We start from the raw sequence: 25,710 nt of genomic DNA, 5'->3' as shown, positions 1-25,710 counted from the left end.
TAAAACCCCCTTGATTAGAAAGAATACTGGAAGAGTTAAGGACTGGCTACATTAGCCAATACATAGAGAACTAAAAAATGCTTGTTACCTCAAAGTGTGTTGGCTATTCACTACAAATATTGATAGAGTAAACAAAGATTTTAAAAATTCCATATATAGCATGACAGAAGACTCATAATATAATAATAATAATAATAATAATGTCTAAATATTAATAGGTCAAACCAATGTATAGATAAATTAATGTATGGTGTCACAACAGATTCACAATATATTATGTAACATGGACTAAACTATTAATAAGCTAAACAGAATTTAGGGTAAATTAAATTTATGTAAGACAACAGATGGATACTGTGGCATTAAAAAAAAGTCTAGAACAGGAGCCAACAAAATGTAACCCATTGGCCAAATTTGGCCCATTGACTATATTTGATATTAAATTTTTGGAACATAGCCATACTCAAATATATTTATGCATTGGCTATTTTTGTGTGACAGGGCAGAGTTGAGTAATTGTGAAAAAGGCTGTATTTCTCGCAAATTCTAAAATATTTACCATTTGGTGCTTTAGAGAAAAAGTTTGCTGTCAGTGACATATTTGGAACATGCATGTATTATTCATATTTGAGGTCCACATGAAGTATGATGAGATAAGTTCTCCTAAACAACAACTCGGTGAAGGTGTAGAATTTTGTCGAGGGCAGCAATTTCTGATAATCATATGAATAATCTGGTAAACACATATTTACCAGTCATCTGATTCCCACATCTTTTGATGTTTGGTAATCAAGTTAAGGATGCTGTCTTAATACTAGGGAAATGGTGAGAAAACACCATCTTTATTTTATTCACTTGTTTTTGGTGCTTTTCAGTTCTGACTTTATTTAGCTGTTTCTGATGTATTCAATTTTGGCTCCCCATTGACAAAGAAGCATGGAATTGTTGGGAGATAAAATTCAGAAGCATGAAGTGGAACTAAGCTAAGGGCTTCCAATTTCTAGATAAAAATACTGCACTTTCCTGTACACCAACTATATTAGCAGTGTTTACCCACAAAGAAACCAAATTCATAGTCTTCAGTGGTAGTGACTTCTTTTTTTCCAATGAAGTTCCTGGTATGAAATCAATTTGTATACAAGTGTTATAACATGACATTGATAATCACAACCCTTATACCATCTAATTAGCTATATATAAGAGAATAACGTAGGGAGACTGTTCCATTGTTTGGGCTTTTTTCTTTCTATTTTGCATAATGAAACCCATATTCTGGGACAAATTTTCACTCAGGGACAAACTCCTGAATCTCTTTTCTGATAATTGTCTCAAAATATACAGACCATGGTTAAACGTGAAGTTCATACTTTAGTCTCATTCATAGTTGACAAATTGATATCAATTAGAAGGCAGGGAGTGCTATTTTGAGGTTACACTATTAAGACCATCTCTTACTTTCGAAAACAGTAATTTCCCCTAGAGAATTAAAAATTTTTGTGGAAAACGGATGGGGGAAAGCCAGAGTTAGTAATCAATATATCTAAATATTGGGATATCATAACTAAACTCTTTCAGTACAGGACTTTGATTCAGCACCAAGTCTTAGTATGAGATTCATTAAGGTGTGTTTCACTTTTAATTGTCATCAGCAATAACCATGTCATTCATTCTTTCACTCCTATTGAATATTTGCCATTTGCTGGGCAAATTCACCCACAAAAGGAAATTTTCCACAGCATTCATCTCCCTGTACAGAAGAAAGATTCCCAGAGAAGCTTAATGCTTTGCCACCGAACAGTAGCTGCTGGAATAATCCCAGCTACCTGCCACATTGTACAACAAACATGTCCTAACTGAAGTTCATTGTCTGCTTCCAAATGAGTATCCTTGGAAAAGTCCCAACCAATGGCCACTCTGTAAAGTAGGTCTCCATGAAATACCACTGTGGGGAGAAGTTGTTTTGTGTTTGAACATGTATTTGCCAAGCTCTTACATAATCAGTCTCCTGATAACTTTGGTGAGAATCCATAACTATCTATTGCTTATATTCCACTTGAAGAGTCCCCTAAGCCACATGTGATTTCTATTTTAAAAGAAATCCACAGCCTTTTAAGTTACTACCTTTGACCATGCCTCAGACTTCAAAGTGTTCCCCAAACACTATTGATTCTCGCCATGACAACACAACACAAGATACTTGGAGCCCATATTACTGTTGTTCTTACAATTTTAGTCGCTTGTAGATTTTGGTTATTGGATTCTTACTACACACTTTGTTCACAAACGAAAATTTTCTCTTTAAACCACCAATCACAATTATGTTTATGGAATTAGAAACAAATGGAAAGAACCAAATTGAAATCGTGTGAATCATAACAAGCATCTAAGCCTGACAGTTCCTTCTGGTGTAGTAACCAGCGCCAGCGGCACAACCGCCCAAGTTGAGGCCCCTTCTGTGCGGTCAAAGGAAGGCAGGCATTTTGCCTCTGTAACTGTTTGGCCTTGGAGGTGGGTTAGTGCATCACAAAACTCATATCATTCCATCTCTTACAAGTGGAAACAAGTGTAGAGAGCACCTGGGAAGGCACATGAAAATTTATTTGATTATTGTCAGCTGAGTCCAGTGGCGTTGGTAGAGCCATGTCCTGGAAACATACCATGACAGAGGCAGGTATGTTGTCAGCCTGACCCTTAGCTTAGGTGCCAGGGAGTGGGTTTCATTCTAAGTTCAGCCAGGCACAAGGAATGGACGCAATGATCTGGGCTCAGCCAGGAGTGACAATTACAAAGAAGCTATAAGAATGAAGAATTGCAGCTTGATCTTTAACCATGATTTCACATAATTTCCTTGGTCTTAAACTCTAGTAAAACTTCCTGAAATCATACTGTATAAAATAAATGTGCTGCACTGGCTCTGGGTCACTCTCTCCATCAGAGGGTCAGCTGTCCCACCCGGTCCCAGCTTTCCCTACTGTCTCTGTATCTTTCATTTTCTCAATCCCCCGTTGCCCCTACTCAGGACTCATGTCCATTCTCTAGCAGTGCTGGTCGTGGTAAAGAGAGAAATACCTATAAACAAGCATGCTTTGTTAGGTTGGTTTTCAATCCTTGGTGCCGGGGGCCCAGTTCCTGCAGAGCCCACGCCCTGGCCATGCAGGCCTTTCAATCTGAGGCCAGGCTGGCAGGCTCCCTGGTACTGGTGGGAGCAGTACTCTCACCAGCAATGGGAGTTGTGCAGCATATTTCCAGCCTTTCCCATCATGCTTGCCAATGGTGCTGATATATTTTGGAGTTTCTTCCATTTGCTTTGGCTTTACTACAGGAAGAACGGGTGTGTCTGCCCTCTCCTCATTTCTCAGCATTGCACACTGCCCAACCAGCCCTGATTTGCCTGCTGGCATCAAATGTAGGGCAAATGGAGAAGGTCTATTGGGCTAATCTACTGGCTTCATCTCTCTTGAGTAGGTTTCCTGAATACTTCCCAGATTTGGGTTCCAAAGGCTCATAACCTAGCTCCCCAGTTAAGTATTTGGCAAGAGCAATGACCTTCAAAATCCTCCATTTGTGGCTGGGTGTACAAAGCACCAAATCAACAAACTATTCATCATTCCAGAGCCTTTCCTCCATATTTGACACACTGCTCAAGCCATCCAAAAGCATGGGGTCAAGGGAGAAGCAAGCAAGCCCACGGTGAGGGCCCACTATGGCTGAGGTGCTTCTCATCCGTTACCTTACTCCATCCTCAAAACAGCCCTGAGCGTAGGGCTTATCATCTCTGTTTTTACAAAGGAGAGTGAAACTCAAGAGAAGTTTAGCAACATTTTCAGTGGCACAGCCTTGAAGCACACGTGGCAGGAAGAAGGGATAGGCTGCTTTTGTATTCAGAGAAGCTGAAGTCTACGATAAGGGCTGCCAACCAGACGTGCCATGTTGGTCTGCTGGTGAAGTGGGAAAAGGAAAGGAAGTGGTTGAACTGAGCAGCTCACATGAGGAGTTTTAGGGTCTTACAAGCTCATTCATTCCTGCTAAGCTCAGACCCAACATTTGCTCCATTCCTTTGGAATTTTGCCTTGTTGACTGTACATTTGTAGGTCTCCCCACTAAGTCATGCATTATTTGATGAAGGTGATACCAGTGCCTCCCATGAGTTGAATTGAGTGCCTCCTCAGTGCCAAGTGTTTTACATACCTCATCTTGTCTCATTCTCCCAGCAGCCCTGGAATGTATGTTTTAATGTCCTCCACATGCAGCTGAGATGGTAAGGCAGGAGAGGTGCCTAACTTGCTCCAGTTTCACCCCTGAAACGTTGGAGCTGAGATTTGTGCTTAGTCTGATTCCAATGAATATTCTCATTTGCAAGATGCACAAAAGACTCACAACCTGAGGTCAAGTTCTGAGTTCTTGGAAGACCCCTTAACCCACTGATGTTAAGGAGTAAGTGCTCTGGCATTGAGGACTTGCAACTCAGTGGGACACCAACAAGGCTTTGGAGGCAGCAGAAGGAGCTACTGCAAGGTGTGATTGGACTTCACCTGCCTGCCCCTCATCCCCTCCCGCCCACCTAGCTGTTAGTGATAGTTCCACCAGTAAAGACTTCAAGTCGAACCATTATTATGAAAATGCAAATGCTGGGACTGTTCATTTCTTGACCTATGGTGGCCTGAATGGTTATCAAGTTTTTTAACACAGTCTTATAAACATTCAGTTCAGAAGAAGGAATCTGACAGAGGAAAGCAGACAATGGAGTGGAAACAGAAAAGGGACTTGGGGGTTTATGTGGGGACACCTTAGTGTGGTAAGTGGAGGCAAAAGGAAATTCTTTCTGAATGATAGTGGAGGAGTGGTGAAATAATGAAGTGAACTTATTTCTTAGGCTTTATGTGATACCCTGCAGGAGATCTGCATTATAACCAGTCATTAGTACGTGGACAACCTGTGACATAGGTCAACACAAAGACAGTTTGCTGCCTTACAGACTTGGAGTCTAGACCTTACAGGTGATTGGCAAAATTCCATTTCTTTTAGCAACATGGACAGTAATTTAGTTAGAAATGATATAAGCTGACAAGGATTTGGTTTCCAACCAACTGTAATCTGTGATGATTTAAAGCATTCTTTTCTAATAGGTTTAACCCACTTACTGAATATTGTAATTTGAATGACATTATTAGGCTCCGAGGTAGGGTATACAAAGGTGAGTCAGCCATAAGCCTGCCTCCCAGCAGTTTACTACGTAGTGGTGTTGATCAATAGTAAGCATATGACTAACACAAGGTGATAACTAAAGATGATGGGGTAACGCCATGGACCAAATGAGTGCATTCTAAAATTCATTGTACTTTGAAGGCTCTGTCTGTTATACAACTGCTTCATTCTTTAGGTTCAATTCCAAGGTCCACTACCTGAGTTTTGGTGTTCACTGGGTCAAATCTTAGATTTAGAGCTGAGGTGAGTTTTTCACAGCGTCTCTAACACATTTTCTCCTCATAAGATGGGAATGGTCTGCCTCTAGTGAGCTGTTATGTTGGTAACAGGTTAATGTATGTAAAGAATTTAGAGTAGTAATGCTTAGCATGCAGGATGTAGTTAAAACTTTTAGTCGTTGCTATTGTTATCCTCATCACAATGCAAGAGTCTGAATATTTTTAAAGAAAAAAAAAGAACAGAATGACAGATCTAAGAAGGAAGAGGGGTTGGGGATACTGGAAGAGATTAGCCAAAGAACACATATACATATATCAATAAATATGCAGAGCCCATGAACACAGACAACAATGTAGTGGAGGCAGGGGTTCGGGGGGCTGGATGGAGGGAGACAAAGGTGGTGGAATGAGGGACATCTCTACTAGTGTCAACAACAACAAAAAACCCAAAATATAGAATTTGTTGATGTCCCTGAAAAGTAATTAAATTAAATTAATAAAGAAAAAGAAATAAAATTCTCCTTGGATCCCAGGTTTTGCCTTTCCTCATACTCCTCCCAGATGTCAACAAATAGCCAGCTCCACTGACTGGCTTTCAAGTCCACCCATCCTTCAGGACATCCATCTTTCCTGCTGAGAGACTCAGACACCCGCAAAGGCAGCGAGGCTCGGTGAATGCAGGAAGGAGCTTAAGTCTCCAGCCTTCTGAAAGTGGCTGTGCATGGCAGCTCTGGGAGCCAAAGTGAACCCCGACACCCCTAAATCCCTGCAGAAGACAGCCCAAGCGGGCTTAGGTCCCAGGACTTACACGCTAATACTTAACTCCCCCTGGATTGTTTGTAAACTCGCCACTGAAAGCACATGGCCACTGACACTCAGAGGTGGGCATCTCCTGTAACGTCATCTCCTCCTCCATATTTGGCAGATGGACCCTCCTCTGAAGACCGCTGCTCATCCTTTAATAGCCACACTGAGCAATGCTCTTGAGCTTAGAGAGGAGGCTCCAGGATTGATAAGAATCAAGTGTTAGTAGGACTAAGAGGTCAGCACTAGAATGTAGGTTCTGGCTTCACAGAGTCATAACATCTTGGGTGTGAAATAATTAAAAAAGGACATCTAGCCCATATTCATACACGTGATGCATTTTTAAAATATATATATATATATATTTATTGATTTCAGAGAATAAGGGAGAGGGAAACACCAATGATGATGATAGAGAATCATTGATTGGCCGCCTCCTGCAAGCTGTCTACTGAGGATCGAGCCTGAAACCCGGGCATGTGCGCCTTGACTGAAATCGCACCTGGGACACTTCAGTCCACAGGCCAATGCTCTATCCATTGAGCCAAACCGGCTACCTAATATGAGTGATTGCCTGTTCGGGCAATCAGTGGCTGTGGAACAAGAAAGGGAAGATGTGTTTTCTTTCTTTTTTTAATCTTTATTGTTGAAAGTATTACTAGTACATATGCCTCCCTCCCTCCCCCCCGCCCCCATTGACCCCTTCTAGCCTCCCCTTGTCCCCTCCCCATGCCTTCACCATCCCATTGTCTGTGTCCATGGGTTATGCATATCCTATATAATAAAGAGCTAATATGCTAATTACACCGAATAGCAGAACAACCATCCAACGGCCTTCCGGATGAAACCAGGGCTGCGAGGACAGAGCCCCTTGCATGAATTTCCTGCATTGAGCCTCTAATAGGTATATAAGTTCTTTGGTTGATCTCTTCCCACCCACTCAGCCTTCCCCACCAGGAAGGCATGTTTTCATTGACTACACTTTTGTACCTTGAATTTTAAACCACATACAAAAATAAATAAAAATATAGAAGTCACAGATCTGAATAGTGTTATGGTTTCAGGGATGTCCTCCGAAAAGTAAAATCAGGAAAGCTTGCTAAAAGAAAAATAAAACTCTGCCAGTTCAAAACCCCAATGGGGTGATAGGGTCACCCTTATGATCACATAGCTGCCAGCACATTGCACTGATCTTTGAATGACTTGGATTTAGGGCATAACCACATTTGGTAGCTACTCACCCTCACTTTCGGCTGAATATTTAGTCAAAACTGTCCAATAAAGGTTTGAAGATGCATTTTTTTTTACATTAACCTACTAGTAGGATTCTGAGCTCTTTGGGTTTATCCGAAGACGTGAAATGGCTTTCAAACTTTCCTCAGTTAAATGATGTTGCACTGCAGCCTTCCTGCCTGAAATAAGATGAGAGCCTCATGTAACCATAACTGGAGTCCTTCTTTCCCTTTGTCCTTTTGAATCGGGAGGTTCCTTTGTCGTTTTGAATGGGAAATATCTGGCATGCGTTGTATGACATTTAAAAATAGCATTTTTATTGAAAATCAAATAGTGGAATGAACAGACTGTTGATTAGAGGAATTCAACATTTCCAATGAAGGCGTTTTAATTGCTATGAAAAAATTACCCTATGGCAATCGCAGAAAAAAAATGCCTTCTATTTAATTGACATAAACAAGTTAAAACTTATAGCATCGGCGATGAAACACCACAATTCCTGCCTTCCCCATCATTGCTGAAGAATTCATTAACGGGGTTTCAGAAACCTTAATGAATGTCTCTGTACCAAACCTGATCCTGTTCAGTTCGTTGCTGTTACTCCCATCCGGCAGGGGAGGAGGTCTGCGACTGGTGTGCTGACTATGAGAGAATGTTCTGGAAGCAGGTATGCAGGGAAAGGGAGAGAGACAACTTGAGCTGTTGTGTTCTCCAGGCTCTTTTCACCGCCCGTGACAAACCTCTGGAGAGAATCTTCAATATTTTTAAAGCAGAAATGTGCTACCAAGTGAGTTAATGACTCTTTCTGCTGGTTTCTAAGGGCCAGCCTCAAATGACCCTGGCGAGCAGCTAGAATTCGCTGCACAGCTATTAACTAACTTGGATTTCGTCAGCCCTCTGAGGAGGGCTGGTGGGCACCACACAGGCCCTTTAGTAGTGGGCAGAAGAGGGGTGAGGAGAAGAGGGGGCATTGCACCCAGAGCCCTCTGTAGTGGGCAGAAGAGGGGTGAGGAGAAGAGGGGGCATTGCACCCAGAGCCCTCTGCTGTGGGCGGCTTTGTGCAGCCGGCTCCCCAGGTGGGGTTCACCCTGCTCCCTGGGCAGAGGCCGGTGGCTTAGACGTGGGGCCGTCCTGCAAAGGGCCGCATCCCCGGGCCTCTGAGGTCTGCCACTGCCCCTCCAGCCCACGTCTGGAAGCCCTGCCCAGGGGGACGGCCTCCCAGGGGGGCCTTGGGTTATTTTCGTTTTGTTTTGTTTTCAGAAGAAACAAACCTAAGTCGGAAGAGAGAAGTTTCGGTGACAGAGGAAGAGAGCAGCTTTGGTTAAAAGAGCAGAGGCGGCAGGAGAGACGCGGCTCAGAGCCTGGACGCGCCGTCCCCGCAGCTTGAAGCCTGGCTTTGCTCCTTGCCAGCGGTGGGGTCTTGAGCAAATGACAGGACCTCTTATTTCCCCCAGTCTCTTCATGTTTGAAACAGTAATAATAATGAGTACTCACTCCAAGGGGGGCTGGGAGGCTGAAATGAGTGAAAATGTGAAGTTCTCAGACAACGCCTGGACTACAGTGAGCGCTCACCGAGAGCTGGCTACTAAGATGCATTGATCTGGAGACACTGACGCCAGGTGCGAACATCTGGCACCAGGAAGGACTCAGTAAATACAGCCAGCGTAGAAATACTCGGAGAAAAGAGGAGCTAGCCGCGGGGACGTGACATTTTCAGCACCTATAAAAAGCACAGCGATAAACACACACAAGGAAACCCATAGGGGTGGTCATATGAGACAGGATGACCTTTTTTACGGGTTGGAGGTTAAAAGCAGGCAGCCGTTATGTTGTCTTGGACAGGGATCTGGACTTTTTGTTTGAACAAATTAAGGTCAAAGTCCCTCATGTTTCCAAACGACACCTGAGGTGGTTCTATTTTGGTTCACAAGCAGGCAAGTTTGGTGCAGTCAGGACGGGGCCGGAGCGTGTCTCAGGCAGGCCTAGGCCCGCTGTGGCTCTGACTGGCCCTCTCCATCTGAATGCCAAGGTGGCTCTCCCTTCACATGGGCTCCGACTCCAACACTCTACCCCATGCTCCGCCCTCGAGGCTCCGTCCTCATGCAGTCTGTCCTGCTCAGCCTCCCAGTCCCCCCTCTGCCTCTAGTCTACCACCCGTTCTCCATCTAGAACCCCGAGCCATCTCTAAAATGCAATGCAAAACACGTAACTCCCCTACTTAACATTCATTTCCTTAAAATCCTAACTCCATCCACCACCTCCGGGCTGCTTTCCTGGCTGACTTCTGACCCTTTCTCCCTGAGGTCCACTGCACTGTTCTCTCTGTTTTCCAAACACACCGCACCTTTTCCAAGCTCAGGACTTGTGCTCGTGCTGACCCCTCTGTCTGGCCTTCTCTCTTCCTGATCTCTGCATGGCTTCTCTTTCTAATTCTCGGTAGCTCCAGCGCCACCTCCTCAGAGAGAGCGCCGCCTGCAAGCCCGTTTACAGCAGCCTTTCTTAGACTCTGTTCCCTTCCCTTCCCTTAACTATTTTATAGCGTGAAGCCATTCCATTTGATTGGTTCGTTTCTTCATGAGGATGCTTGCTCTCGTTGGCATACAGACTCGACGACCAATAACTGCATCACTCCATTTCCAGCTCCTATAAGGCTCCCTGGCACAGGGCAGATCCCCCATAAAGAATAGTGGAGCGAATAAAAATTGCCACTGCCCACACATGCGTGGCTCACAGCAGATCTTGGTCCAGCTCCTCCCTGCAATCTCCCTTAGCAATTTCTCATCTTCTAATCCTGTCATCTTAGGACTTCAGAAAAGCACAGGGGTACCTCATCCCCTCCCTCCCAGGTCGGTACAAACACTTGGCTGCTTCTTGGTGGTGATACAACTTTCTGAGAAAGATTGGAGGCTTAAACTTCACTGGACCCTGGATCATTATTCTCAGATTGATTCTGGAATGATTTTCCATATCCCAGGTTCTTCTATATTGGGGGTGACTTGTAATTGGCCCTTTCCAAACCAAAATTCATGGCTCCCCTAAGCCCAGTCTGATGCTGGAAGCCTCTGCATGCCGGCCTATTCCCTGGGACGGAGAGGGTTTTATACAACCGAGTTAGTCCTGGGCCAATTCACCTTGTAAAGTCTACCCAGTGACGGTCCCTGGAGGGTACGGCTGTAATTGTATTTTTAATGAGGGTGTGAACAGGAACGAAGTTAACTGGCTTTAAAATGTCTGAGACAGGAAAGCAAGTGTTGGTGAACTAAAGATCAACATAGCAACTGGGAAATGCAATGCACGGTGGCAGGAAGCTGGATCTTTATCTTTTAGTTTCATAATTATCAAGTTTCTGGCAACCGGATTTCCAAACTGCACATACATGATTTTAGTCCCGGGGCTCTGCAGGGCCCCTCTGAGTGCGGCGTTAGATAGATAGAAAGCTTAATATTATGTTAGAGATGCTGCTTTCTAAAGAGGAGAAGGATGGTGTTGCTACCCAACAAAAATATGGTTTGGATGGTTCTCTGGGGCCCATGCCACCTAAAACAAGAAACAGAAACAAGTAATGAAGATTTGGGTCTTAGCTGAGCAGGAAGATCAGCTCTGACCAAAGCGCTATGCAGCTACCTGAAGAACTGGAAATTAATGCGATGCCCAGGACTCATTCTTAGTACCTTGATGCAAGGGCTCTACGGATGGGGCCTGGGCAGCCGCATTTTTAAAGCTCCTGAGATGATTCTCACATGCAATCAGTGCTGAGGCTTGCTTTTTGGTATCGCTGCAGATACTGGAAATTGTTCTTTGATCAGTAATAGATTGTGAGACAGAGAAAAAGAGAATAACCATTTTGGGATGGCACAAAATTGACCTATCTCCTTGGCCTGAAGAGGCTGCATGCCAAGACTCTAGCTTCCCTCCACTAGCCTTCACAAAGCACTCCCAGCCTCACCATTGGCGATAAACCCAGCACAAGACATATAGTGGCAAGAATTCTTTAAAAATGCAGCAGTAAAAACTGCTCTCTCTCTCTCTCTCTCTCTCTCTCTCTCTCTCTCTCTCTGTCTGTCTCAGGTGTGTAATAAAAGTCACTATTTGGCGAACCGAAGCTCCAGAAAAGAGAAATCCCAATAGCTAGAAAGCTCTGGGGCTAGGGAGCCTTCACCTCCCAAAGGTAGGAGCGGATGAGCTGTGGGTGTGTGTGGCTGAGCTTTCCCTTGGATGGAAGCTCAGGTGGGGAAGCTCCACGCAGCTCCTGGGACCCCTGTGGCTGCCTGCAGATGGACGCTAACCCTCAGCACAGGGTTGGCAGCTCAGCCAGACTAGTCATCTTTTACCTACTGGGCCATAACACTAATTCATTCATTGAAGGAATAACATTGCCAGGGACAGAGTATTCTGTAACAGGAGACTGGGCACACTTTCTTTGGGAGCCAAAGTAGATACGGGGAATTCAGTGGCTGAGAATTCTACTCTCATCTCTCTTGCCAGCAAGCTCAAGGCCCAAGGCAAGTAATTAAACACCATTTCTTAATTTGTAAAGTGGGAGAAGAGAGGGGAGATTACAGATTGTAATAAAATAGCTATTGTTGGCACTAATGGGCATGATAATGAAGCCCTTTGCAAGACTACACAAAGCCTGGTCAATGCAGCAGCTGGGAGGTACCATTTGCTCCATACTTAGCTCAGGTTCATGCCAGGGCACCCCAAAAGCACACGGCATATGGGATTGGGCAGCTGGTTACACCTTTCATTTACGACACCCAAGTCGATAGAATAGCCACAAATATTATCTGTGAATTAAAAAGAACACATAGAAACATACGTGTACCTAACATTTCCACAAAGCAAAGAACGCACATCTTGACTGTCCATTGAATTCTCTTTACAATGTCGCCCTTTTGATTTTATTTCCCATGATTATGATCTAGAGACCTGGTGTTTTTGTTCAGTGATTCTCAACTTTGGCTTCACATTAGAATACTCTGGGGAATTAAACAACACTAACACTGGCACCCATGCCCCATTCCTAAAGGGCGGGGGCATCAGTCATTTTTCAAAGCTTCCCTGGGATTCCAACAGTTCTCCACATCACCGCACACCCCACACACATTTCCTCCTCCTGCCACCTGCACATTTCGAAACCCTTACTTGGAGAGCCCTCTCTTCCTGTCTCCATGTCTCCACTTGTCTTTGGCTTAGCCTTACACCCTTCAATGGCCATCTCTCGCCTTGACTTTCTCATTGTACTTTGGTGCCCTCCGGAACCTCCAGACTCTCACTGTATCATCCCCGTAACATTGGCTGTCATCCTACATTGCTCCTGATGGCTTACATTTATGCCTACCTTCCCCGACTAGCTAACATGTTCTCCAGACCAAAGACCTGGCTTTATTAGTCATTTATTTTCCCCGTGAAGTCTGGCACTGAGTTCTTGGCGTAGAAGATGCTGAAAAAATATGTGTTACTGTGGATGGATGTAGATACAAGAAAATTCATCCCTGTCAGCTTCTTACTGCCATTTCCCCTCCAGATTTAGATTTCAAGTGGCAATGAACAAGTGCTACTTGTGTGTTTCCCAGAGCATTTTGTACAGGCTCTGGCTGCAGCCACAGGAAGGAAACTCCTCTCCTAGGCGAGCATCTGTAGACGCCCCCAGTCCTCAGGTTGCCAGGGATAGCCGATTTCCTCGCACATTTCCCCATTAGCACTTGATGGGCCAATAGCTCATCAATTCCAAACTCACCGCAGGACTGTGGGGAGTGGGGGCGGGACACATGGACACACACACACACACACACACACACACACACACACACACACACAGCAGTAGACTAAAGTAGAATCCAGGCCTCTGATACCCCAGGCCAGAGGCTCCCTCTACCAATAGCAGCATCTGACTGCTTTCCCCTTGGGAAGAAATAAAAGTGCAGGAGCCAATCCGATCTTTACTTCACTGACATACTCCAGGGCCACGTTAGCTGGTGGACGAAAGAACCCGAAACGGCCCTCTGTGATGTCCTCGGAGCAGCCTTGCATCCTGGAAACTGGCCCTGCATCTTGTTCAAATGGTTTTAAGCAAGAGAACAGAGCGGAAGAAACATCTGTCACCGCAGTGAGGTGCCTTATTCCAGGAGCTCAGCACACAAACGAGCAGCCCTGGCTGACTCCTAGTCTGACTTGACAAAATGCCACGAACAACGGAGACATTGTCCTGGGAAGTGATTTAACGTTAAAACTGTAAACCCAGATTCAAAATGACCCTTTGGCCCTAGGGTATCTGGCAGTGTCTTGAGATTCGCCTGAGTCAGAGGCTGGGGGATGACGAATATAACTCCTGGGTCTATTCCATCAAATCCGATCGTGACATGATGAAGTGGGCAGCAAATCACCGCCTGCCCAAGCAGAAGAGAGAGGTTGGGGTGAGCGTAGAGCAGTGGTTCTCAACCTTTCTAATGCTGTGACCCTTTAATACAGTTCCTCATGTTGTGGTGACCCCAACCATAAAATTATTTTCGTTGTTACTTCATAACTGTAAGTTTTTTCCGATGGTCTTAGGCGACCCTGCTACCGGTTCTCAACCTGTGGAGCCTAAGACCATGGGGAAATACAGGTATTTACATTATGATTCATTAACAGTAGCAAAATTACAGTTATGAAGTAGCAACGAAAATAATTTTATGGTTGTGGGTCACCACAACATGAGGAACTGTATTAAAGGGTCGCGGCATTAGAAAGGTTGAGAACCACTGGCGTAGAGGGAACTGCTTTCCTGTTGTCTACTGCTTCACTGAGTAACTGAATTTGGGGACAGACTTGAGCTGGAGTCTGAGTCAAGAACAGAGGAACAGTTATGTTAGGAAGAAGGAAGAAAAATGTATCATATCTTTGTCAAATTATTCTTCTATACCAGTGTTGTTCAATGGAAATGTAATGTGAGCCACAAGTGTGGTTTAACATTTTCTATCAACCGCATTAAAAATAAAATGAAATTAATTTTCATATATTTCATCTAAACTAATACATTAAAGATATGATCATTCTAACATATAATCAATATAAAAATTGATGAGATTTTTGGGGGACGAGTTATTTGAAATTTAGGGTGTATTTTATTCTTTCAGCACAGCTCAATCTGGACAGGCACATTTCAAGCACCCAATAGCCACACATGGCTAGTGCTGCACATTGCACAGTACAAATTGAGACCCATGTGGACGAAAAGAGGCCACATGCGAACATGACTAACTCAGGGAAGGCCTGCAAGGTGGTCTTGCAAACTCAGAGACCTAAAGGAGCCACAAAGGCTGGTCTGAAATGAAAACTTTAACTGAAAGCAGTGATGGTGGGTAGTCACATCCCCGGCTGGTATCTTCCCTGACAAAGGTCAGTCTTTACCTTGACTGAGCCTGTTGTCCTTTTGCATCTATGATAACATGTTGTTGGAATGTCAAAGTCATTTTCCTTTTTTCTGGACCTCTCAAAGCACAGACACCGCTCTGCGGAGACCACACATCCCCTCCTTGTTATTGAGTTAATTGTTGACTGTTAACTATCCTGCACCCACCTAAGTCAAAGAAGTGGTGTGTCTATCATTTTCCTTTTTTAAAAAAATATATATTTTCATTGATTTCAGAGAGGAAGGGAGAGAGAGATAGAAACGTCAATGATGAGAGAGAATCATTGGTTGGCTGCCTCCTGCAAGCCCCCATCTGGAGATGGAGCCAGCAACCTGGGCATGTGCCCTTGACTGGAATCAAACCTGGGACCCTTCAGTCCACAGGCTGACGCTCTATCCACAGAGCCAAACTGGCTAGGGCTATCGTTTTACTTTTTATCCAATCCCAGAGGTTCCCCCTCCCCCCCCCCCCCCCCCCCCCCCCCCCCCGCCGCTTTGTTTTCTCCCGCCTCCCTAATCTATCACCAACAGAGTTCATGTAACCCACTTACATCTTCTCTTTTGATGGTAATGTACAAAACAAGGTAAAAAACCGCCATTCTCCACAGCACTATCTCAACACGCCGAGATTCTGCTTCCTGGCAATTGTCAACAGTTTGGCTCAAATAAACTCACAAAAATTCTTTGCAGGTTTGAATGTTTTTTACATTAACATCCACTAACAAAACTTGGGACATCAGCTAGAAATCACTGTTAACATTTAGCTACCTAACATACTTTTGATATGTTCACTATCCCCTAGACGAGATTATCTCAAAGACCATATGCTAGGTGAGCAAAAAGTTTTGGGCTTTGGAGCAAAACAGACTCTGAGATTAAAATACTAGCTTTGTAACCGTGGGCTAGCTGCTTATCCTCTATGAGTCTTGGTTTTTTCAACTATTAAATCAAGACAAAAAATAGCTAACTTATCAGATTGTTGAGAAGATTAAATAAGATTAGTATAAAGTACACGGCACAGCTTAGAATAATGTAATAGGCCTTGAAACAACAATTTCCCCCCTATAAAACTCACCTGGATTTCTAAGGGGCCATTTTATTGTATTTGAGGCGCTAGTGCTTCATGTATTACACTTCTGGATCTTTCCCTTGAGGTTTCTTCTGCTAAGGCAGCCCTTTCCTCAGATCTTCAGGGCCTGGGCCCCTCTTATCAGGCAAGTTTAAGTTCAAGAGGGAACACAAAGTTCTTACGGAAATTTTCTCTAGCTGCCTTCCTTAATCAAGTTGCCTCTAAGCCTTGGTGCACTCTAGTCCCCAGCCTCTCTACTTCCTTCAGAGCATTTATCAGATTCTGAGGTTATCTTACTTATATATTTAGTCCCTGCCCCTCATCTGTCACTCTCTCTAGCATAGAAGCTTTACAAGAGCCAGCACCTTGTCTGTATTATTCAGAACTCAACAAGTATCTGTTGAATGAATGAATGCTTAACCCAGGGAGGTAAATGTAAATGGTCCTCCGATTCTGAAGGTTGGAAAAAAAAAAAAAAGGAAATTCCACAGCTCTTTGTACCTTAAAAGGATTGTTCAGGAAGCCAATGGCCCAGAGCCAGCCTAGCTTGCTGAGTATCTGGAGCCTACCAGCAGGGCGGGAAGGGTAGGAAAATTATTCTCCACAGGTGATTTTATTGTTGCTGCCTAGAAGTATGCATCACATGCAAAGTGTATATTCACGCCACTTAAAACCATCCAGAAGACTTGGTTATTCCTGCTCTTTAGAAGAAGAACCGGGATCTAATTGGCATGATGCAACTCTCTGATATAAGGAGCTTGGCAGCTCCGGGAAAAGGAGTGAGTGTCAAAACCACACAGGCCTGGGCCGGGATGCCAGCTTTTGCCTTTTACCAGCGATGCAAACTGAGGCTTAGAAAAATACGCAAATTTCTATAAGCCTCAGTTTCTTTATCTGTGAAGCTTTAAATGATCATTTATACCCTGCAATGTCGACATACAAAATCATTGAGGTTATGGAGGAAAGTGCTTAGTACAGCTCAAAGGCTCGATGATAGTAGGTATCAATATTGTCATTTTTGCATACAAGAATGCCCTGCCAGGACATACTGACCAATCTTTGGAATGGGTACTTCGAGAGGCTGCCCCATTTCCTTTTAGGGCTGTGATATTTCTTTCCCATATTTCCATGTCAGTCATCCAACTTTTTGCAAATGAGGGGCCAGGATGAGGGGGAAGGAGGTTGAGAGAGAGAGAGAGAGAGAGAGAGAGAGAGAGAGAGAGCGCTGAATTGGCTAAATCTATGCCAAGCTTTGAAAGATGAGAGTGGAGACATTTCTCTCTACAGAGACAGTTTCTGGTGTATCTGGAGATGGACGCAGCCAGGAGACCTCTCCATTCTCCATGCCCGGCTGTTTGTAGCTATAGGCAAAGATCTAGCTGCTGTGTGTTCAAGATTATGGGCCAAAAGAGAACTGAGGAAATCGACTAAGAACCCACGCCCGCCAGCCTGGCCGTATTTCACTTGTTGGCAACACAGAGTGCTCTACTTGGCAGAAGGTGAAGCAGCAGACCCGGCTACCTTCTGAACCCACCACTCATCCTCGGGAACCTTTAGACCAGAACTGATTTTACTCCTTCTTCTGTGGATATAAGCCCTACAGGAGAGAGAGTGCTCAAAAAAGCATGCAACTATTATTACCACTTATTTATAATCTTACATTCATATGAATAGCAGCCGTTTTTCATTGAGTGGGGAGACCAGGCATTATGTAAACACTACTTCCATTGTCCCGACAACAGTGCAAGAAAGGCTGTCCTGTTCCCCATTTTACAGACAGAAAAGGTGAGGCTCAGAGAAGTGACTTACAGACGTGTGGGAGCCAAGATTTGAAGCCCAGTCTGTTGGGCTGCAAAGCTCCCTGTGTCCTCTGCTCAACCTTGCTGGCACGGGCAATGGAAGGCCCAGGGAGTCTCTAGTCCCTTAAAGGCAAAGTGCAGAGGTCCAAAGAACACCATTTCCTGTTCTTACCATTCCCCGGGGAACAAGTGGCACTTCATTTCCAAGCCAAGCCTGGGCCCCCTGTCTGACATCCAGCCAGGTGCCCCGGTGAGGAAGCGCTCTCTGCGCCCACAGTGACCCTCTGCAGGCGGCTCCAATGCCGTCTGTAGGACCGGAAACTCCGAGGGCGAGGACCCACCTCAGGAAAGCCACCGAAAGGGTTCCTGAGGTGGGGTCCCCAGGAGGCAGATTGGGGAAGCCCTGGGAAACAGGGTCCCCAGCTCACCAAAGGAGGGCTTTCACCTTAGCAGCTGGCTGACGCCAGACCCGGGCAGGCTGCAGGTGATTCCCAGAGCCAGCCCAGCCAGAAGAGGTTGCCAATTTCAAAGAACCACAAAAATATGGAAATTTTCACCTGCTTCTTCCTTGCACTATTCAGCACTTTTACCCACCCCCACACACACATATATGCACACAGATAATGTTGTAATGGGATATATAGTATATATTCTATGGAGTAATTAATTTCCTAAATATTGCAAAGAGAGAAGAGGGAGAGGAGAGGAGAGAGAGGAGAGAGAGGAGAGGAGAGGAGAGGAGAGGAGAGGAGAGGAGAGGAGAGGAGAGGAGAGGAGAGGAGAGGAGAGGAGAGGAGAGGAGAGAGGAGAGGAGAGGAGAGGAGAGGAGAGGAGAGGAGAGGAGAGGAGAGGAGAGGAGAGGAGAGGAGAGGAGAGGAGAGGAGAGGAGAGAGGAGAGGAGAGGAGAGGAGAGGAGAGGAGAGGAGAGGAGAGGAGAGGAGAGGAGAGGAGAGGAGAGGAGAGGAGAGGAGAGGAGAGGAGAGGAGAGGAGAGGAGAGGAGAGGAGAGGAGAGGAGAGGAGAGGAGAGGAGAGGAAGGAGAGGAGAGGAGAGGAGAGGAGAGGAGAGGAGAGGAGAGGAGGAGAGGAGAGGAGAGGAGAGGAGAGGAGAGGAGAGGAGAGGAGAGGAGAGGAGAGGAGAGGAGAGGAGAGGAGAGGAGAGGAGAGGAGAGGAGAGGAGAGGAGAGGAGAGGAGAGGAGAGGAGAGGAGAGGAGAGGAGAGGAGAGGAGAGGAGAGGAGAGGAAGGAGAGGAGAGGAGAGGAGAGGAGAGGAGAGGAGAGGAGAGGAGAGGAGAGGAGAGGAGAGGAGAGGAGAGGAGAGGAGAGGAGAGGAGAGGAGAGGAGAGGAGAGGAGAGGAGAGGAGAGGAGAGGAGAGGAGAGGAGAGGAGAGGAGAGGAGAAGAGGTCTTGCCCGGGTTGAAGGCAGGAGCAGGAGCAGGGCTAGCAAGCAGCACCCCTAGAGACCCCGTGGGAAACCGTGGCCAGCCAACTTGATGGACCAAGACCAAGGAAATCCCTCCAGACGGATCCTAACGTTCAGCAGCCTTCTCGGGCCCCATCGCAGAAAACCCTAAATGGCCTATTAGGGCTGCTCCCGGGGCACAGGCAGAGGCGCTGAAAGGCTGTTTTCCTAGGGAAGGGGCGAGAGCTCCATCCAGCCCTGCTCCCGGCCCCGCGCCCCCGGCCCCCGGAGTTCGCCCGACTTCCCGGCTCCTCTTGCCCGGGCTCCGCTCTCCGACCCCCTCGGGCTGGCATTCCTCCGTCCCGTCCTGCTGCCTCCGGCTCCGCTCGGGGGTAGGGGGGTACGGGTCGCAGCCCCCGGGGGTAGGGGGGTACGGATCGCAGCCCCGGGGGTACGGGGGGGGGTACGGATCGCAGCCCCGAGCGGCTCACCTGCCGCCGCCCCCCGCCGGTGGGGGAGGCGCGCCTTCGGGGCGGCGCGGTAACTAACTTTCCCCGCGGGACACGCACCCGGACCGCGGGGGGCGGCGGCTGCGGCGGGAAACCCCCGAGCCCCGGCCATCGCATCACCAAGCGGAGCCCCTTCGCCTCCCCATCCCCCCCCGCCCCCCAATTTGCCGCCAATAATTCAGTCTGAGAGTTCCAGGGTCACGCCAAAACTCAGCCTCAAGGTGCGCTTTAAAAGGACGAATGGGTGCAGTAGTAAAAGCTGGGGGACGGGGCAGCATGCTTAGCTCCCTCGTGGACTGCGGTCAAAGCCAAACCTGCAGGGTGTCCGAGCCAGCACCCCAATAAATTCAATTAAAACAACAAACAAACGAACGAACCAACAGCCCTCGCTCTCCCGGCCGCTCTGCCGGCTGCGGCGGGGCTGCTTTCGGAGCGCTTTGCCCAGCAACCCGCTGCCCCCCCCCCCCCGCTCCCCTCCCGGGCTGGGCCTCGAACCCGCAGCCCTGGCGCCGCGCCGCCCCCCGCGGGGGCCACTCACTTTTGTCGGGGAGCGAAGTCCGCCGCCGCGGCCGCGAGCGCTTCCGGCAGAAGGACGGGCGACCCGCTCCGCCGCCGCCGCGGCTGTTCCTCCAACAGCCGGTAAATCCAGAAACGGGGGGCGCAGCGAGCGCGACCGACGGAAGGGGGCTCCCCCGCCCGCCGCAGACGCCTCCGGGGTCCTCGGCCCGGGGACCTCCGCCCGGGCGCCCTGCGCGGTCGGTGGCTGTGCGAGTGGGCGCCCGCTCGGCGCACGGGTCCGGGCTCTCTCTCTTCGTTAGGGGAGGAGCCAGGGTTGCAACATCTCCGTTCCTCGCTGGAGGCGAAGCGGCGATGCTCTGCAGCCTGCACGGTGCCCAGAGCCTGCGGCTCTCGGAGGTGCGGGAGGCGGGGCGGCGGGGAGCCCCAGGGCAGCAGGACGCGGAGAAGAAATAACGGAGAGTCCAGTCGTCCCCGGCGGGCGCTGCTGATCAGGGCCGCCTACCTCCCAGGGCCCCGGGCCCTCTCTAGACAGACGAAACCATGACGGTGGCTCAACAAGTGCAGGGACCGCCACGGTGGCATTGCTCCCGGCGGCCCAGATGCGGAGTGTCTCCGAGTCAAATCTCTCCCCTTATTTCTGAATCACTTGGAACAGGAGCTGGACAGCCTTCGAGGGGGCTCCGGGGAGCGCAAGCAGCTCCCCTTGGCCCAGGTGGAAGGCTCAGAGGGAAAGGGGCAGAAGGAAGTGGACAGTCAGTGGCCCACGGAAGTTTTGGTTTCCTTTGTGACACCCCAAGGCCCACACTTCCAGGGGGCTGTGTGTTGCCTCGGCCACAGAGGCCTGGGTGGTGCCTGAGGAACCCCGGCTTTGGTTGTTTTCCGCAGACACAGAATTTATCTCCTCTAATGGGGCTGTATGTAGTTCCTTTTTCTGTATGTGCACAACCACCACCTTTTCTCTTGGGGGAAAAAAAAAAAAAAAAAAGAAAACCAAACCCACAGAAACCAAAAACTGAAACAAGCAGTAGTAGCCGCCGGGATCAAACAGTTATCCCTCGGTTAGTAAGTTGCGAGTGTCCGGCTGATGTGATGAATATTGCACTTGATTGTTCATAACTCAGAGGGGCACCAAGAAAATGTTTGAAAACAATGGCTAGTGAGTTTGCTGTTGGTGAGAAGGCATATACACTCACCAAGAAGGACTCCTGGTGGTTCATTGGGTTCGAATCCCAGTTAGCTGCAGGCAACTCCGTTCATCTGTGCTCCTGGCTTCCAGGGTGCGAGAGGGTGGCTGTGGAGGGACTGGCTGATCCACACCTCACTGGGAGGGAAGGGCTAGCCTGGCCACCGCTTTGTGGTGAGCACATCGGACCCAGGCCCTGTCCCTAAGCCACCAGCACTCACCCTCCGTGACTGGCGACCCCTCGGCTTTATGGAGACCATGAAGGAAGCCTGCGGGTGAGCCTCAGCCTCTTGTCTCTGGCCCGCAATAGCTCTGTCACTGCCTCCTTCTCCATGTGCACGGCCCCTTTGCCTGTGTTTGGCTCCTTGCATGTCTCTGACTTGTCATCGTCTGGGTGGATGTGTTCCTCCTCTTTTCCCAAGCGATTCCCGGCCCCCATCCCCGCCCCCCTGCCTCCAAGACCTTGGTCCACGGCCAGATGCAGAGGAAAGAGCTCAGCCCTTGGCATGGCTTTGGTCCTTACTATTATTCACTTGGCTTCCCGGAGCTTCCCTGCCTCACGGTAAATTGGATGCGGTAATATATGCTTCAAAATAATAATCATGGTGATTTTTTTTTTTTTTATCACCGGTAAAGGGGTAATAACGGTGATAGTCTAGGTAAAAATGCCTGACAACTAACAGAAAGTCCAGACACAGGAAGTTGCTTTGTTCCCTTCCCTTTTCCCCAGGCATACTTCAGCTCTTGTGTCCCAGGCTCCTTCATCTCAGCCTGCAAAAGACTCACACCTTCCTTGACCCGGCTAACCCCTTTGGCGGCTTTGCAATGGAATCCACTCCTTTCTTCACCTGGAAAACCCGGTGAAAGAATGGTCTACACTCCTCAGCTTCCCTGACTCACCATGCTCTCCACGACTTCAATCAGTACCAGTGGTCCTTAACCTTGGCTGCGCACCACCATCACCTGAGGTGTGTTCCAAAGGTACCGAGTCCAGCTGTCACTTGTAAAGCTTCGAATTCAGGAGGTTTAGGGTGGGGCCCTGATTTCTCTGTTTCTAGAAAGATACAATTGATTTGCATGTGTTGAACCATCCTTGCATCCTACAGATACTAGTAAGTCCCACTTGGTCACAGTGTATGATTCTTTTAATGTGCTGTTGAATTTGGTTTGATAGTATTTCGTTGAGGATTTTTGCACAGTTGTTCATCAGGGATATTGTGTTTTAGTTTCTAATGTCTTTGTCTGGCTTTGGCACCAGGATAATGTTGGCCTTATAAAATGAACTTGGATGGGTTTTCTCCTCTTCGATTTTTGAAAGAGTTTAAGGAGGATTAGTATTCATTCTTCAAATATTTGGTAGAACTCACTAGTGAAGCTATATGATTCTAGAGTTTTCTTGGTTGCTATGTTTTTAATTCTTGACATAATTTCCTTATTCATTGTTGGTTCGTTCAGATTTTTAATTTTTTTATGATTCAGTCTGTATAGATTGTTTTTCCAGGGATCTATCCATTTCTTCTGTTATTCCATTTGTTGGCATATCATTGTTCATAACAGTCTCATGATCATTTTTATTTCTGTGGTATTGGATATAATATGTCATCATTCATTTCTGGTATTATTTATTTGAGTCTTCTATCTTTCTTCTTAATCTAACTAAAGAATGTCAATTTCATTTAGCTTTAAAAAAACAATATTTAATTTTTCTATTTTCTATTTCATTTATTTCTGCTATAATCTATTTTTTCTTTCTTCTGTTAACTTTGGACTTTGCTTATTTTCTTTATGTAGTTCCTTGAGCTTTAAGATTAGGTTTTTTAAAAAAAATCTTTTTAATATGTTTTTTATAATTGATTTTAGAGTGGGAGGGAGAGGGAGAGGAAACATCGATATGAGAGAGAAACATTGATTAGCTGCCTCCTTCACACCTCCTACTGGGGATCAAACCCATAACCAGGGCGTATGCCCTGACTGAGAATCAAACCGGTGACCTTTTGGTACATGGGACAATGCTCAAGCAATGGAGCCACACAGGCCAGGGCTAACTCTTTTTTAATGTAAGTATTCATCACTATACGTTTCCCTCCTACTACTGCTTTTGCTGCATTCCATAATTTGTATGCTTTTATTTTTATTTGTCTTAAGTAATTTTCTGATTTCTCTTTTGATATCTTTTTTGACCCACTGGTTGTTGAGGAATGTCTTTTTAAATTTCCACATATTTGTGAATTTTTCAGTTATCCTTCTGCTATTGATTTCTAGTTTCATTTCATTGCATTTGGAAAGAAACTTGGTATGATTTCAATCTTCTTAAAATTATGAAGACTAGTTTTGTGGCCTAAATGTGCTCTTTACTGAGAAATGTTATGTGTGTGCGTGAAAAGAGTGTGTATGCCTCTGCTGATGGGTGGATGGTTCTGTGTATGTCTGTTAGGTCTAGTTTGCCTATAGGGTTTTCTAGTCCTTTGTTTCCCTATTGATCTTCTGTCTGGTTGTTCTATCCATTATTGAAAGTGGGTTATTGATGTATTTTAATATTATTGTATTATTGTCTACTTCTCCTTTCAGATTAGTTAATGTTTTCGTTATATATTTAAGAGGCACTCTATTGTTGGCTGCATATGTACTTATAATTGTTTTATCTTCTTGGTGAATTGATATTTTTATTACTATATAATGTTGATTTTTGCCTCGAGTCACAGTTTTTGACTTAAAGTCTATATTGATGATATAACTATAGCTATCTCTGCTTTCTTTTCTTATCATTTACATGGAATATTTTTTTAATATCTTCATTTTCAGCCCATGTTTGTCCTTAAATCTGAAGTGAATCTGTTGCAAGTAGCATATAGTTGGGTCTTGTTTTTTTTTTTAATCCATTCGCCACTCTAATGTCCTTTGATTGAGAACTTTAATTCATTTACATTTAAAGTAATTATTGATTGAAACGGATTTACTAAAAAGAGAAGGATTTACATTTTAACTATTTTTTGTCATGTAGTTCTTTTGTTCCTCTTTGCCTCTCTCACTGCCTTCCATATTTTGTTGATTTTTTTTTGGAGTATGCTTTCCTTTTTTGTCTTTCTTCGTCTCCTGTAGGTATTTTCTTTTTGGATACCATGAGGCTTCATAAGACATCTTACTTTAAGTCTATTTTAAGCTGATAACAACTTTACTTCTATTGCATATAAAAACTCTACACTTTGACTCCACCTCCAACACTTTATGCTACTGATGTGACAATTTATATATTTTTATATTGTGTATCTGTTATCAAATACTTGTAGTTATAGTTATTAATATTTTTATCTCTAAATTTTATATTAAAATCAAAAGTGATTTACATTATTACATAAGTATTACAGTACTCTGTATTTGTCTATAAATTTATTTTAACCAGTGAGTTTTATACTTTCATATACTTTCTTGTTGCTGTTTAATGTCTTTCATTTCAACTTGAAGACCTTACTTTACCACTGTGCATGTTTTTCATACTTTAAAATTAAAATAGTTTAATTTATTAAGATGAATATAAAGTCAACCATTTTAAACGGCATTTAGTACCTTCCCAATGTTGTGCAACTGTCACCTCTGTCTAGTTCCAAACATTTTCATCACCCCCATATACACCAATTAAGCACTGCCCATGTCTCTCTTCTCAGCCTCTGGCAACAACCAATCTGCTTTATGTTTTTATAGGTTTACTTATTCTGGTTATTTCATATTAATGAAATCCCACAATATGTGACTTTTTGTGCCTAGCTTCTTTCACATAGCACACTGCTTTTTAAGTTTTTCCATGTTGTAGCATGTATCATTACTTCATTCTTTTCATAGATGGATACTATTCTATTGTATAGATATACCACATTTTGTTTATCAATTCATCCATTTGAGTTGTTTTCACCTTTTGGCTATTGTGAATAAATTGCTTAACTTTAGCCCTCACTTTCCTCATCTGCAAAGTGGGATAATTGTTTTCAGGGTCACTGTGAAGGTTGCAGCTAATTCAGATCATATGTCTGGTTCAATATATAGAATCTATCATGAATGTTGTGTGTGTGTGTGTGTGTGTGTGTGTGTGCGCAGAGATAAAGAACTAATAAATAAGGCCCACCGTTGGTTTGCAGACAGAATGAACGTTCCTATTTTTTTAAATCACTAAAGACCAGTTTCTCTCATTTTGCCCAATCTTCTTATCTGTATTTGGGTTACAAATTTCATATTTAGGTCTCTTTACTCTTGGAATCATTCTTTTGTTTGTTTGTTATTATCTTTATCTGTCTGCTTTCATTGCTTCCTCTTAGTTTTGTTCATTGATTCCCCCCACCCCCCCCCCCACATTCATTCATACATTAACAAATACCAGGCTCAGTTT

General features: G+C 45.5%; 1 protein-coding gene across 1 annotated transcript in view; it reads right to left on the bottom strand.

Annotated features, from left to right (window-relative positions):
- Positions 1-20,307, bottom strand: part of PRLR (prolactin receptor) — a 128,189-nt gene extending 107,882 nt beyond the window's left edge. The window contains exon 1 of the mRNA XM_079783215.1: positions 20,169-20,307. The gene's annotated coding sequence lies outside the window, so the exon portion shown is untranslated. The remainder of the gene's footprint in view (positions 1-20,168) is intronic.
- Positions 20,308-25,710: the final 5,403 nt, after the last annotated feature.

The sequence above is a fragment of the Cnephaeus nilssonii genome (genome assembly GCF_951640355.1).
Source record: "Cnephaeus nilssonii genome assembly, chromosome: 2".
In the NCBI taxonomy this organism is placed as follows: Eukaryota; Metazoa; Chordata; class Mammalia; order Chiroptera; family Vespertilionidae; genus Cnephaeus; species Cnephaeus nilssonii.
The sequence above is the reverse complement of the archived record's forward strand: the minus strand, read 5'-3'. Positions and strand labels throughout refer to the sequence as shown.